Here is a 17,018-nt window from a genome sequence, read left to right as displayed (position 1 = left end):
CATCCTCTCTGGAAAAAAAAGATGGTGTTATAGGAAAAATATAAGATAAATATAAAAAATATATAAGCATATGCACAAACTAATTACTCTGCAACACCAGCGAAATACCAGGGGACTACCAACTGTGCCAGAAAAAGCAATAAAATGAAGACAAGTACCAAGCGTTTTCTTGTTTATTTACTTACCAGGAAAAGTGTACATTATAAATTAACGAGCTAAGTAAGTAGCTAGTATTTCATTTTGCAATTTTCCACTTTGTTTTATACTTGTCCAGTTCAGGATAACGGAGTCAAGAGTCTAAGGAAATATCAAAATCCAACCAGTGAAAAGATACGGTTTTATTAAAATTCTCTATTAGAGACTGACCAGTCCTTATTTACTTTCCAGCTTTTCAACCCAGCAGGGAAACTTTCCAAAATCGCCCCAGCCAACTTGATTCGAAGAAGATCGCCCACCATTACACAAGCTCTCTGCTACTTCAAGGAAGTCGCTTCAAAGAATGAAATTCTTACACTAAGTTCAGCATTCAATTAAACAAAATATTCAGTGTCACAACTGAGGGATAATTACTATGAACAACAAAAAAGATTTAATAAGGACATAAATACTTTATTCACGATCAAGACGAACAAACCTAACAACAATCAACAGTTAAACAAAAAAAAACCCAAAACAAACACGCATGTCTCCCAAAAAATGGCCCAGAACAAGAAAAAGGAAAAAGAAGACTACATAAATGAAATGGAAGCTTTAAACCTTTTCAGGCAAAACCTGAGCATAAATTGTTTCTGTCATTTTGGTCGGGAAAGTTCTGAAGAAAGCCGCCACTGCTAATCTTTCAGAGCAGAAAATAACTTTGCTACCTTGAAAATTAAATTAATATAATCCTGTCAGAATACCTGTCCTATCATGTTTCAAGTGCATTCCTGAACAGGAACAAGTTGATACGCTTATGAAAGGGAATATTATATTTATGGGCAGCTTTATCTGCAACATAACATTGTAATATGATTATTAACGAAGATTAGATTCTGCCTACAGAATGTTAATCGTAAATGGATATTGACTTGTTCCTTAAGAAATGACACGATATATGGTTATAAAACTGGATATCCATAACTGCTTCACTGGCCGATGTACGGGTGAATGATGTTGAGGCAAAGTGTAGGTATACGGGACCACGAAGGCCTTTTCGTAATATAGCGAAAACTCAAGAAAAAAAATAGATATTTAATATGTGTGATTTTTTTTTAAAGTTTAATATGCTTTCTGTTAAAATTAATTTATTATGCGTTCTGCTTTTGATTAAACTACCGATTGCCTTTAAAACATGAAATGAGAACACCAATGTCAACCTCATCCTGTTGGGTACAAATTAAATCAGATATTTTCTAGGGCACAAATTCCTTCCATTAACATGCAATGAAGATTATATTGTGTCATTCATGGCGAGCTACCTTGCCAATATTATTCATAATTTTTTTCCATTCATACTTGGGAATTCGTGACTTGGTTCAATTTACCATATTATTTCACCTAACCATTTGAAATCTCCTCAAAATTAGGTCTAGTATTTTCTCTTAGCATTTATAACCAATCCCACGAACTACATCGTTCATTTGTCGGTCGTTTATATCCATTAACAATGACATATTTTCGCGGTTTACTCTTAAATGAAACTTTCCCATTTCAAGGACACAAGGACAATCCTGGCACTCCGAAACATTAATAATTGGATACAGGTTCACTCTTCTTATTGATGACAGGATTCACGTTTATTAATCCTTTCATACATCATGCTTCGTAGGAAATGTCACATTTCCTATAATTTCCTAAAAATCATAAGTGTACTCTTTCTTTAATCTAGCGAAAATTTGCTTTTAAGCCCATTTTCGCCGAATCAAAAAAAAAAAGAAACCAGAGTATAGGAGGTTAACTTGAGTGTCAGCTCCATTGTCGAATAACCGCTCATTGCTGAAGGCAGCAATGTTCAGTCTTCCCTTTGCATTAGAATTTAACAAAAATTCTCAGTCATTTACAACCGAATTCCCATTTCTTATTCCATACAAATGTCCACTTTCCCTGTTATTGATAAGCATACCAACATTTCACATTTATTCATACAAATTTCCTCTAATACAAACAAGCAAGTCCTTCAACATCAATAAAAACTGAACGAAGCACTTTGGTTCTTAGGCATATCCCTTTTACTAGAGTTTAAATCCTAAATTATGCACATACGTGTACTGAAATGGCATCTGGTAGAGGAAAAGGCAACTGATTCGTATAGATGTTACAGCTTGAAACTGAAATTATAAATACAAAAAGAAAAAAATGGGTCTGATTGCATCGCCAACTCAAAATTCACCTTTCCAACACATCCAGTGATCGATGACGTCACTCCATGATATTAATGATAACCAAAGTATTAAAATGTTGATGTACTCTTGACATGTTACTGAAAACTTAGCTACTTGAGTCTCTCCCCTACTTAGCAGTAACAGTACACACGATCGAAAAAATGCTAAATCATGAAAACTGGATATTAACTGAGAATCTCTCTCTCTCTCTCTCTCTCCAACCGACACACACACACTCGCACACAAAAGGCACACACCGCGCTACATTACATTCTTTGGGTAATACCGGTTACAGTTGAATAACAAGGTTCTAAGAAAAGACCCTATACAAATGATAAAGTGAAAGTTCTTTGACTGCTATAAATAGTAACAGTCTTACAGGGATTCACGGAGTAAAAAGAAATTTCACTGAATGGATAACCAAACATTTATAAAGATATGATAGCATAGGCAAGTTAGTTAAGCTGAAGGGTAGACATGTCGTCTCATAGGTGTAGGAGTTACAAAGAGTGGTTGGACAGCAAGATCGAAGTAAAGACGAGGAAACCGATGTCAAGGTTAAACACTGGCGCAGCGAGGGCTTTCTCACTCTGCAATCCTTCATTCGGTAATGCCTGAAATGCACAACATGAGCTGCACTGAGAGGATTTAAAGTACCATATGCTGTTGAAGGAAATTTAGCGTGAAAATTTACAGGAAACTACCAATGCCGATTTTCACTTGACCTAACGACTCGGTCTTCGCAACCTAACCATCTCCACGAAAGAGGAATGGATTCAGAATCAATTTCCATGATAACATCACATGAACTCGCACCTCGTTCTTAATAAGCATTGCTACTTGCTATACCTATTTTTTTCATAATGATGAAATTACGATAGATAGCGGCAGCAGTATGTGCTATTTCAACTGAAGACAGACAGCTGCGTGCAAACACTCAAAATAAAACAACATTAAATTTTTAGGACGTAGACTACGTTTCTTCAAATTCGACAGTTTTAAAAACAAGAAGAAAACTAGGGATATGGAGCTTGCATTTTTAAATGATTTAAAGATAGTAACGATTTTTAAATAATGTTGCACAACAAAAAAGAATAACAATTCGTAAAACTAAACTTTACCGAACTCAGTCTAGCAATAAGGATTAAATGACAAGCTATTAACCACGGAATGGCCTGAGCAATTAAAAGATAATAACTGAAGTTTATAGACGGAATAAATACCTCAGATTTATGTGTCTGCATAATTACATTGACATTTGGTTGGATATTAAGACTAGGGTTATTAGGCGCGTGTGAGTTTTTATATACAGATACACATGCACAAGTGCACACGCACACGCTCACGCGCGTGCGCACACATACACACATATATAAGGATGAGATCTCGATAGACAAGTAAAAATGGGCCGAAGTCTCTTCGGCGCAATCGAGTTTTATCCGCAGTGTATAATGCTGTAAGAAACTAAGTCACAACCCATGAAACTTTCAGCTATGGCCCGCTGGTGGTCTGTTATAGGCATCTATAACGATGCCAGACGCACGACCATGGCTAAATTTAACCTTAAGTAAAATAAAAACTACTAAGGATAGAGGACTGCAATTTGGTATGCTTGATGATCGGAGGGTGGATGATCAACATACGAATATGCAACCCTCTAGCCTCAGTAGTCTTTAAGATCAAGGGGGGGGGGGGGGGGGGGGGGGGGGGGGGCAGAAAAGGTGTGGACGGACTGACAAATAGTGATCTCAATAGCTTTCCTTTACAGAAGACTAAAACACCATTAAAATAAATTAAAAGTTGAATCATTTGTTTGTTAACAGTAAATAATGCAAAAGTGACCACTGTAAACATATTTTTCACTTGTAAAATTCACGAATAGTTTATATCATTGAAACTTACTTTCATTATGGCCAATACAATGTTCTCAAGGGAATTTACACCACCAACCTATCAAATTCAAAATTCGCGATCTGCTCTAAGAAAGCACATTTCTTTCTTTGACTTTTACTAATTGAGAATTTACGTGCAATAATAGCACGTGAAGAAAACCACAACCCAGTTTAATGGAAATCATCTCCGTAACGCATTCAAGTTAAGATTTCTGATTTTGACACAAAGTGATTAAAAAATCCCTCTACTTGCACACCATTATAGTTGTTTGGCTTTAATGTTACAAATAAATCATAAACAGTTAAAACCTACGCCGACATGAGGTAACTAGACAAGACTCAACCGAAAATTCTGCATCAAGAACTAAATCTCACAAACTAAAGAACTAGAATGGTAAGCTTTCTAAAATAGGATAGGTAACCTTCCAATGGCAGTGCCAAACTATGAAATGATCGATCACTTACATGCGACATGTTGATTAATATTTTCGAAATATTAGGTTAATTACTACTATTCCTCAACACAAATTATAGTCCACTTGTTTCAGTTCCCTCTGTAATTATTACATTAAATCATTCTAAACGGCCGCACATTGATAAAAATAAATAATTTTGGCTATGCTTTTTACGACACTAACATAACATTGCATTCGTACCTATAAGATCAAAGTGCTAAGTGAAAACCCATTAAATTTTGAAATTCAAAGACTATATTCAAAACACTATTGTTACGGTCTAAAACCTCAAAAGGTGAAACAAATACAAGTGAATGATGAAAAGGAAATATCCTGCAACTGCATGCAGCATTTCAAATACGTTACTAAATGAAAAATATGTATATAACAGTCATCACTGCAGTACATAAAAGGAATAACCAGATTTTTCCTATGTGAAAGGACACATACAAAGGAGATTCTCAATTCTCAAAATCGAGATATTCGAGGTTATAATCTCAATCCAATCTCAAGCCAGGATATAAGACGAAGGTTCAACGTAGGATTAGTTTCCGTGCCCGGTATAAACACAACCGTAGCCACTGAATCATTACTAAGACCTTGAGCAATTGGCAAATGGTCAGATCCTCTATCCCGCTGGTCTCCCGCTCCCGATCAATGAAGTTAACGCAACACTGGGCCTGTCTGGTCAGTCAGCGTTTTGATGAATGACCCATACACACAGTTCGCACCCTTGCCGTTACTCATTTATTACTGAACTTGCAACAGGCCACAGAAACATGTGGTAGGAGCGGCAATATATCACAGTGAATCTCGAAATGTGAGAGTGACAGGCCTCCAAGCCCTGACAGAATTCCTTTTTTCCTTTTTGTAGAAAGTAAAGACCGAGACTCACAAGGCTCATCGACATGAAATTTGAGAAATGATTCACGAATGTACAGAAACAGGTCATTTTTGTTTCCCTCGTGTATCTCTGAATAATTCTTAAACACGTTATTAAGGACAGCAATACAGAGGTAATACAGAGTTCTGACAATACATAGGAGCATTCTGGATTGAAACAATGTAAAAATAGCAACATCGATACACAACTTTTATCAATAAAATAAAGCATTCATAATAAATAAATACCTCATCAATAACTATTAACCCTTAAATTCATCAACACTGCACCTGTAGAAAGATTAAGATGAGCATTTCATCACTTCATCGAAAAATTTTCAAGAACAAAAATAAGAGCAACTGCCTCCAAAGTAACTGCGGATAAGCGTAATTGCAAGTGAAGATTCCAAGCAATAAATAATTTGATATGTCATCCAAGAGTCAGTAAAAGTTGGTTATTTTTTATACAAGCGAAAGGTTTTGAAACATTAAGCTTCATGACTTGGTAATGAACTAAGGTCATCAGTGGCTTGTTTTTAATTAAACTAGGTGTTAAGGAAAAATGCACACGATAACGAAACGTCTTTCCTTACTTTTCTTGCAGCTACGACACTCATAATCAAAGCTCTTCCAAACATTAGAAATTATAATTTCCTCCGAAATTACGCAGTTGATGGAATATGACTTTAAAAAATACCGCTGGCTACTACAATAACATACTTAGATGCGTGTTAAATGCTGCTAACATCAGACGTTACGTAAAATAAACGGGATAACTAATCAGCTCATGTCAATCAGTGAAAATGCAATGAGGCCGTACAATCTGAAACCAGTCATTCATTGCGATGACAACGTGAATGCTGCTTCTAATAAAATGGTTTTTGAAGGTCATCACGCGTAGATCGGCATATTGTATAGCTATATTAAAGTAAAAAATACACAAATCAGTCGATATTTCATTAACCCAGAAAGTAAAACAGCAATTAATTTCAGTGGGTTTTCATTTTCAATGAACTCCATTTTTTCCACACCAACCTTGTACTACATATCTCATCAAATCGAAGTGAGCTACAGCTCACTCACTATGACTTTGCATGCACCCTTTTTTTCTCTCAAATTCTTCCTACACACCTGGAATGATCAGCACAGAGGCATCAGCCAATGCTTATTCAAAGTTTTGTGACATACAAGGAGTAATTCCGTTTGTAGCCATGTGACTTATGTAAATGTAGCTCCTTCAATCTACGCTAAAATGAAGAACATGATCACTGCATAGAATGAGAAACATAAAAGTGCAATCTCAATCTCCTTTTACAAAGCACATGTTGAGACACTCCTGAGTTATTCATGAAATGGAAAAATGAAGAAAACCCATCCTTGAACTCTACATGACATGAAAAGCATATTAAAGACCACTTTGAAATCCACAGCAAGTAAGAAACATAACTAAAATCCAATCTGTATCTGTAACCCCTAACCAGAAACAACAGAAATAAATTCCTGAATCTGCGTTGCCACGGGATACATGAAAAACTGTAATGTTGACTACAGTGGACAATGAATTCGTGGTTTCCGCATACTTTCGTTGTAACAATGGCTATCGACGATGAAATATATTATCAATTACTTATAATTTGAAATGAATTACAGTATTAAACCGTGAATTTCGAAATCAAAATATTTCGGAATTCATTCAGTCATTTCTATCCAAAATTTTTATGAAACAGCCGCATCCCTTACACTGACAGTTTTAATATAGGAATAAAAGAAGAAACTAAAACACACCATATTTTGGAGAAAGGCCACTTCATCAACAATCATCGACAAACAAGACTCACAAACAAAACTCTCTCCAAGATCAATGACACAAAAAGACGAAACAGTTTCAAGCCCAAAAGCCTGGGACCCGCAACCTTTTACGGTCCAGAGAGGAATCAATCCCCCATCAGAAACGTCGAATGGGTGCGGAATGGGTGCGGATAACTCACACAACAAACAAGCCTCCCATCCCCTTGGCATCTTACTACACATATCAACAGTAAAGGTAAATTAGTAATTCAACCAGCCTCCCCCAAAGCTTTTTCGTCATATCAAAGAAGTCCCTACACGCTAATGGGATTTATGTGTGTGTGCCATTCACAACGGCATTTTCTACCAGTCTATCAGACCGTTCATCTTCGCCTACCCTACACGAGTACTGGTATCCGTAAGAAATTCACCTCTTTACCTCTGGCGTTCAGTAAATACATTCACTTAAAATTCTTTAGGGAAAAAACGTAATGACCGAAGGCATCACGGATTCAAAGCTTCCTTGAGCACCACTGACAACCAAAAACTCAGCAGAAAAAAATGATCAGCAGATAAGATGGATTGATGGATGTATGATATTTAGGGCAAAAGCCCAGGCACTGGGACCAAGAAAGACATTCAGCGCCATAATGAAGAGTATATAAATTATATCATGGTAAATGAATGAGTAGATTAGTGAAAGATGATTGATGAATAAAATGGGGCGATGTGACCAATAAATAAAATAAAAGATATGATGTTTAAATGAATGGCGTGATCTATTAAAAAAAAAAGTTACTGGGTCCCTTCTGGTTCCTAGTTTCTCAACGCTTCTCAACAAACAGTTGCAGCCACACTACACTGATGGAGTAAGTATACAGAGCTTTAAAATCTTCAAAAATTATTTTATCTTTTTTTCACTTTCGGTATAGTAACCCTTCATTTATCTGGGACTGATTTCACTTTTTAAGAATTATGATGACAATTTCACTCGTCAGAATGTTCGTTTTATTGAAATGTCATACCCTTTCCCGGGAGCAGTAACTAAAATGCCCTTGTCCTATGTGTAGCATTTACAACCAGGTCAAAACACTGCTGGTCTTCGGTATTCTCAGTCTTTTGTTATGACACCTCAGGGTCTCTCAGGTTATGCTCTGATCCTTTGTTTTCTTTAAATCATTAAAGAAATTAATGTTCTATGTTGTCTTATGGAATAGTCTTATAGAGGCTATGAAACAAGTCTTTCTCGTCTCAGAATTGGCCATTCCTTTTTAGTAAATAGTTTTATCCTATCAAGAGGCAATCCTCCAATGTGTACTCACTGTCTGGCCAGCATGAACTGATGGATTATCAGTTTTCTCTTAGTACGCATTGCAGACATCACTTGAATGGCAAAAACATAACTGAAACTTTAAGCGACAGGTGTGACGTGTGAAACTTAATGTTAGACATATATTTTACTGATTTATGCAACCCTAAGATTTCATTCTTATAATCATATATACATACATACACACACGCATATATATATATATATATATATATATATATATATATATATATATATACATACATACATAATATATATATATATATATATATATATATATATATAATTAATCTTAATCTATGTGCCTACAAGATTGTTAACTGTTTAAGTATATTTATTGAAGTATTAATTTGTGTTGGCATGTGTGTATACGATCATGTACATATTTAATTTCAATCGTAAGTTTGAACCTCAACATTATCTTCAGCGCTGAATGACTTCATAATTATGCCGCAGCGTTTGGTCTTTGACCTAAATTTTATATTGCAGTCCAATCCGCTGAAACGATTCTGGTCATCGTAATAACGGACAGCTGTTCATTCATCAGATCTCTATCTTGAATAAAAAATTTGGGAGTAAAAAAAATATAAAAAAACTCCACAATGTCGACAAATTTAAGGATTAAAACTGAATCTAAGATCTCTCCTTGTTTGATTTCATTTTGCTCTTTCCAGATTAGACTCAAGTGATCTTGCAGTTGTAAATCCCTTTAATTTAAGATCAATTAATTTGTCTGAAGATCAGAACGCACGGAATTTTGATGCACTGATCACAGACTAAAATACAAACAAATTCACGTGGGGGCTATATGACCTGGTCCGCTGTTAGTGTCATGTCATGCCACTCGCAAGTCGCCGGTTTGCGTCTCCCCTAGGCCGATGAAAAATCACTGGCTCTGTATCATGATCAGTTACTGCTCCAGTATGGGGTCTTTTAAATTTACAGTACATCGTAAAGAAACCAATGTACAAACACACATTCATTTTTTCTCCTGGCACAATAATGAAGTCAAAACTAACATCTTAGTCAATTTCGTTTTGAAAGCCCTGAAAATATGTGACCCTGACTTCATTGACAAAGAACTTAAACACATTGAAGATGTTTTCTAAAAACTTTGTTACCCTTCATATTTTATAAATAACGCCTTTAAAAAAGCCAGAAGAATATTCTACATAGACTCCTCTAAAGTAAATGAGAAAAAGAAGTTTACGAATTGTCTTGCACTCCCTTTTAATCCTCATTTAAACAGAATATGGAAAACTGTTAACAAAAATCACAATGATAAAATAAATTTAGTCTTTAATTATAACAACACTATTAAAAGACTTCTTATACACAACAACAGCACAACGAATCACAAACATGTTGGTGTTTACGAAATTCGCTGTTCAGAATGTGAATCTAAATATTTCGGGGAAAGTGGTATAGGGCTGCCCACGAGAATCGGGGAACACAAAAGAGCATACCAGTTGCATGCGGATAACAATGTGTTAGTTAGTCACAGCCTTAAGCTCGATCACCGCATAAATTGGGAAGAATCTAAAGTAATTTTTAGAAGTAAAGATGTTGGTATAAGAAGGCTAGTGGATGGTGCGGCGATAGACAGTGGTTTTTCCATGGAAGGCAATAAATCCTTTACACAGGAAGATAAATTCACCAATAACCTTAATTCCTAGAAATATATTAAAGGCTTTAAGAATAAAGAACATTATGATAGTGTTGTCTCTTTAGACAAATTCTGATGCTGCGGTTGTCTCTTTCTCCCGTTCCGGTAACTCTGCTACTTCCAGTATCCGATGCCGCCGGCGCCTATGCTGTTGAAGAGGACCATCAGAACGACCGCATTGGGCAAGGATCAATTAGACGTTCCAGACGACTGGCGGGGCTTTCATCAGAAAACGACGCCATTGCCTGATTTATACTTTACGACCGGTTCCATTGTTTATAAACAAGTCACTTAATTTTTTACTCCTGTTTTGTTTACTTTGCTGTAGTGCTATATCAACGTGTCAGATTAATAAGGGGAACCGAACTGATTCCCGAAAGCTATCCTTGGTGTTTTTAAATTAAAATATATGTACATTAACATAACTGTGGATTTGTTTCTCCAATGACAATAATAATAATAATGAGGTTATTGCGTCATTCGTCCATTTATACTTTAAAACCTTGAAAAAAGGGACAAAAATAAGATGTTGGATGGTAAAGTCCATACTAATATATTCTTCTACTAATGTCCATTCGCTATAAATAATAAAAAACAACATTTTTCTTAGAGCAAGAAAGATAACAATAAATATTTAACACATTTCTGAATACATAAAGACCATTTTTCACATTAAAAAGTCTGTCCCGAAAGGATTTGGGGACCCAGTAATTACACTTTTCACTTGGGCAGATTAAAAATGCCTTTCATCCGACGTCCCAAGGGAAAGAGTATTTTGCAAAAGCTCGACCTGAATACGTGCATACATGTGACGTACACACATACAAACCATCTTTTCCCCTTGGGATGTCTTCAATCATATAAGAGTATTCTCTAAAAAAAAAAAAAAAAAAAAAAAAAAAAAAAAAAAAAAACAAAAAAAAAAAAAACAGTGCAAGTCAAAATGCTTAATGAGAGAGAGAGAGAGAGAGAGAGAGAGAGAGAGAGAGAGAGAGAGAGAGAGAGAGAGAGTCCGCACACAAAACTGCTGCGAAATTCACGTCCCAAATAAATGGCAAAAATTAAAGGTTAATGAAAAGAGGGTTACAGTTTATGGCGTGATTTAGCTTATAGCAAACTTGGAGAGAGTGTGGAATAGACAACAGGTCATTGCATCATCAGTCTATAGCGTTTTCTTTATCAGACTCATTGATCAATACGTCGCCTGCCATTAATCTGACTTAAGAGTTGCTGAATAAAATACAAACCAAGTGTTCAAGCATAAGAGTTTCTTGATCAAGGTTAAAGCTTCGCCTTTACTCCCCCTTCTAGTCTGTAACGCTTCGAGAATAATCTTCGGTGGATTATTTTCTAAGCGAATTCCCCTTCCTTTGTGTTTGGCGAATCTTGAAGGCAACTGCATGCACTTCAAAGGGTTGGCTAAAAGGTTCAGGGTGTAAGGCCAGTTTCAAAGGAATAGGATACAACAATATTTCTGTACACTTTTTCATTAATATCCCGCGTTTTCTCTCTAGATATCTATGTCTATTTAGCTTACTGCTTTACTTACTTTTCCCTCTCCTGCTCTCTGCCTCTAAAACTCTACCCTCTATTTGCATTTAACAGATCTCTCCATTCCCTCTCTCTCTCCCCCTCACAAATCTCGAGTTAAAACCAGCCACAAAGAAAAAAAAGCTGAAACCCTTTTCTATATATTCAACTACAATTTTTGCCCCAACACTGGAGCACAAGGAAAATGACTTTCAAAATAGGTACAATTTCTACAAATGAACATCTTTGAAAAAGGTCCCGGCCGGTCTGACCATTTTCGCGAGAGAAGTTAGCTTTTTTCTTCCTTAAAAAAAAATCATACTACAGAGAATCGACGTTTTTCTAAATCTGCTATAAATAAGCACAGTGGGTTTGGAATGCACGAAAGGAAAAACAATTTCCTTTGAGGGGTAACCGTGGATCGCTCAAATCTCTCAAGAAAAAAGTAAAAGATAAAAAATTAATACTGTTAAAAACATAATCGACTTGGCAGCTGTGAGAAACTCTATAAATTTCGTGTAGACATTCATCGTCTTTAGGATGCTAACAAAACTTGCTTTATGCTAACAAACAAGGAGAGAGGTAAACTTATAAACGTGACGACTACTATTTAGTTTCCAAGGATATAATGCTGGAATGGAATGCCAGGTGCAAGATACAGAGAAAACGGGCAATTTATTATATATATATATATATATATATATATATATAGATATTACATATATATCCATATATATATATATATATATATATATATATATCTATATATATATATATTATATATATTATATATATATATATATGCTTGAGCTACGAATGTCCTTTACTATCCAATTCGTTCTAACTCTGAATTAAAACATTATCATATATGTTAACCGAAGGGGTAATTTTTTTTAGTTATTAATAATTTCGTCCTCTAGACAGTGGTCCCCAAACCTATGGTCCGCGGACCGGTGCTGGTCCGTGGTGTATAATTTACTGGTCCGCCAAATTGCTTTACTCGATACTAATCATTTTATTCATAATCTTAGAAAAATATCTAACTTTATATTTTTATTTCAAGTAAGTAAACTTATATTAAAAAATGAAATATATTGAGAGTGACTATTAATTGTATAATGGCCACAGGATTAACAGTACTAATGATGATGAAGACAGCGTAACGAAATGTAACGCAACAGCTAACATTACAGGTCATTCCGCCAGTGATGAGATACGTGAACAACCTGATGACAGAACAACTGAGCCTCCAACTCAAAGAGTAAAAATGATTCTTCATATATGAAATTTGGGTTCATTAAAATAAATGTAGGTGAATGTGACCACCCCAAGTACATAGTATGTGGCATTATTCTTTCTCATGATGCAATGAAGCCGTCGAAGCTAAAAAGACATTTCAATACAAATCACAGTGAACTAGCAGTGAAACCTCAGGAATATTTTGAAAGAAAGCTTAAGGAACTTAGTGTGAAAGAAAAAGCCTCCAGAAATTTGTCTCTCCAAATCAGGCTGCATTGAGAGCTTCTTACAAAGTGCCACTTCGCATTGCAACAATTAAAAAGCCTTACAGTATTGGAGGTCACTTAATAATGCCATGTGTGAAAGAAATATGTGCTGCAATGTTTATTGAGTCATCTCTCACCAACATTTGAAACATATCCCTATCAAATAATATGCTAACGAGGAGGACTGATGAATGAGCAGATGTGGAGGATCAGTTGTTGCAGCAACTACAGGCATCACTATCTTTCGCTCTACAAATTGACGAATCTATCGATGTTGCGAATAACGCAATTTTAATTGTTTATGTAAGATATAAATACAGTGATGACTTTAAGGAAGAATTGCTATTTACCTATGAACTATCATCACAGTACAGGTGCTGCAAATTTTGAAGCTTTGAATAACTATGTAGTAAAAAATGGGTTAAATGGGAGGTTGTGTTGGTATCTGCACTGACGGAGCGGCAGCGATGACATGACGTTACTCGGTGTCACAGCAAAGGTTAAGGAGGTTGCCCCAACTGCAAAGCTACACACTTTATGATTCATCGAGAAATGTTAGCAACTAAATAATTGGATGTGGAACATTATTGGAATCTGTTAAAGCTGTGACTTAGGTAAAGGCCAATGAACTCAATTTACGTTTGTTCACACTACTATGTGAAGATATGGAGAGTGAACACCAGCGGTTGCTATACCATACAGAAGTGAGATGGCTTTCGCGAGGTAAGGTTTTAACACGTGTATTTGAAGTACGCAATGAGTTAGTTATGTTTTTGAAAGACAGAAAACACGACTGGGCAATTATGTTTCACGATACTAACTGTGCTGCTAAGTTAGCTATTTGAGTGACATTTTTGCTTTTGAATCAGCTTAATTAGTCCCTACAAGGCAGGAATTCTTCAATTTTTCGAACAGATAAGATTGATGGGTTCAAAAAGAAATTGCTGGTCTAGCATAATAGGATCGAAAGATACTGTTTTGATATGTTTCCCAGTGTTGGCTCAGTTGCTGATGATCAGAGAGAGGAGTTAAATATTTACAGTTTGAAATGTATCATTGCAAAACATTCAAATTCTCTTCTTGAAGAAGAGGATCCACGAACAGGAAATGAACGGGTTCGTAGTCCTTTCTCAGACTCAAATGAGAACAATTTGAATTGACTGCAAGAGGATCAGCTAATTGAGTTGTCAAATAATAAGGGATTAGAATCTGTATAAAACATTACCTGCATTTTGGATACATGCCCGTGGAGAATTTCCTGAACTAATTGCCATTGCTTTGAAACTGTCATGTTAATGCCATTCTCTTCAACTGACCTGTGTGAAGCAGGATTCTCGGTACCGGTTTCAGTAAAGATTAAATATAGAAACAAACTGATTATAAAATCGTCGCTTCGTCTTCCACTTACTGACATAGAAACTTGTTTCGGTAAAGCAAGCAAAGAAATCTAACTAATTTAACTAACCTGCTTAAGCTAACTAATAAATGTTTTTGATTGCCTTTATATTTAGACCCTCTTGGATTTCTGAGCCTTAAATACAATCAAGAATCGATTACATTATTATTTATGAATTATAATAATTTTGCACAAACATGAAATTATATAAAATTTGAATGGTAAAATATGAAGAAAGATTTGGATATGTATTTTTTATTGCTTGTATTTGTAGGCATATTTCTCATTTCATTTGTTAAATATGAAATATCGCCCATCTGTCCTGGGACCAGTGGCATGTCCGGCCTGCCAGTCCGGGAAATCATGGCGGATATCACCCGGCTGGCCCGCCCATCCCGGGACCAGTAGCAGGCCTGGCCCAACTGTCCCAGGACATGTGGCGGACATTGCCCGCCCAACACGGGTCGTGTGCGGGCCCGGGCCACATGTCCCGGGACACATAGTGGGTTCGCCCCGCCCATCCCGGGACCCGTGGCGGACAACGCCCAACCGTCCCGGGACCCATGGCGGGCCCGACCTACCTGTCCTGGGACCCGTGGCGGACATTGCCTGCACATCCCGCCCTGTCCCAGCACCCATGGTGGACATCGTACGCTGTCCAGGGACCTGTGGCGGTCATTGCCCACCGGTCCCGGTGCCCACGGCGGACATCGCCTGCCAGTCTCAGGATCCGTGGCGGACATCACCCACCCATCCCAGAACCAGTGGCGGGCACGGCCCGCCCGACCTGGGACCTATAACGGTCATTGCCTGCCTATCCCTGGGACCTGTGGCGTGCCTGGCCCGCCTGTCCCACAACACATGGCGGACAATTGTCCACCCGTCCTGGGACAAGTGGCGAATATTGCCAGCCTATCCCATGACCAGTGGTGGGCCTGGCCACCCCATCCATGGGACCCATGGCAGTCATCAGCCACCTGTCCCGGGACCTGTGGCGTGCCTGGTCCACCTGTCCCTGGACATGTGGCGGACATCACCTGCCTGTCCCGGGACCTGTGGCGGGCCCGGCCCGCCTATCCCTGGACCCATGGCAGGCCCGGCCCGCCTGTCCCACGACCCGTGACGGGCCCAGCCCACCCGCCCCAGGACACATAGTGGACATCGCCCTCCAGTCCTGGGACCCGTGTGGGACATCGCCCTCCAGACCGCCCGTCCCGGGACCTGTGGCAGACATCGCCCACCCGTCCCAGGACCCGTGGCTGGCCCTGCTCGGCGGCCCAGGGACAGGTGACAGACATTGCCCGCCATGGGTCCTGGTACACGTGGCAAACGTCACCCACCTGTCCCGTTACCCATGGGCAGCCCTGCCTGACTGTCCCGGGACAGGTGGCAGAACATCGCCTACCTGTTTCAGGACCTGTGGCCGGCCCGGCTCGCCTGTCCCGCGACACGTAGCTGGCACAGCCCACCTGTCCCGGGACACATGGCGGACATCACCCGCCTGTCCTGGGACCCGTGGCCAGCCCAGCCTGCCCGTCCTGGGATACATGGTGGACATCGCCCGCCCATTCTAGGACCCGTGGCAGGCTCAGGAAGCCTGTCCCGGGACACATGTCGAACATTGCCCACCTGTCCCAGGACATGTGGCGGACATCACCCACCTGTCCTGGGACCGGTGGTGGGACCGGCACGCCAGTCCCGGAGCCCGTGGCGGGCCCGTGGCGGGCCCGGCCCGCCCGTCCCGGAACACATGGCGGACCTTTCCCACCAGGCTACACATATGCTGTTCTTTAGAACCAGAATATGCCACTGAATCCTCTCAATTCTCCTGGGCCTTCTCTGAATCCTCTAGTTCTTGTCCTGCCAATCTATGAATCCTACTGAATCCTTTCAATTCTCCACAGGCTTCTTTGAATCCTGGTTTCTCTTCCAACACCTCCACGAATCTCCTCAGTTTTCTTCACCGTTTCTATAATCTTTCCCTTTTACTTTCCCTTCCACGCAACACCTATGCTGTTCTTTAGAACCAGAATATGCCACTGAATCCTCTCAATTCTCCTGGGCCTTCTCTGAATCCTCTAGTTCTTGTCCTGCCACTTTATTAATACTACTGAATCCTCTCAATTCTCCATGGGCTTCTTTGAATGATGGTTTCTCTTCCAGCACCTCCACGAATCTCCTAAGTTTTCTTCACCGTTTCTATAATCTTCCCCT

General features: G+C 38.5%; 1 protein-coding gene across 3 annotated transcripts in view; it reads right to left on the bottom strand.

Moving 5' to 3' along the window:
- The window catches only part of LOC135220590 (uncharacterized), a 483,303-nt gene that overhangs the window by 314,940 nt on the left and 151,345 nt on the right, over window positions 1-17,018 (bottom strand). The gene's annotated exons all lie outside the window — the stretch shown is intronic.

The sequence above is a fragment of the Macrobrachium nipponense genome, chromosome 2, assembly GCF_015104395.2.
Source record: "Macrobrachium nipponense isolate FS-2020 chromosome 2, ASM1510439v2, whole genome shotgun sequence".
Lineage (NCBI taxonomy): Eukaryota > Metazoa > Arthropoda > Malacostraca > Decapoda > Palaemonidae > Macrobrachium > Macrobrachium nipponense.
Note: the sequence above shows the minus strand (reverse complement) of the source record. Positions and strands in the feature narration are given on the sequence as shown.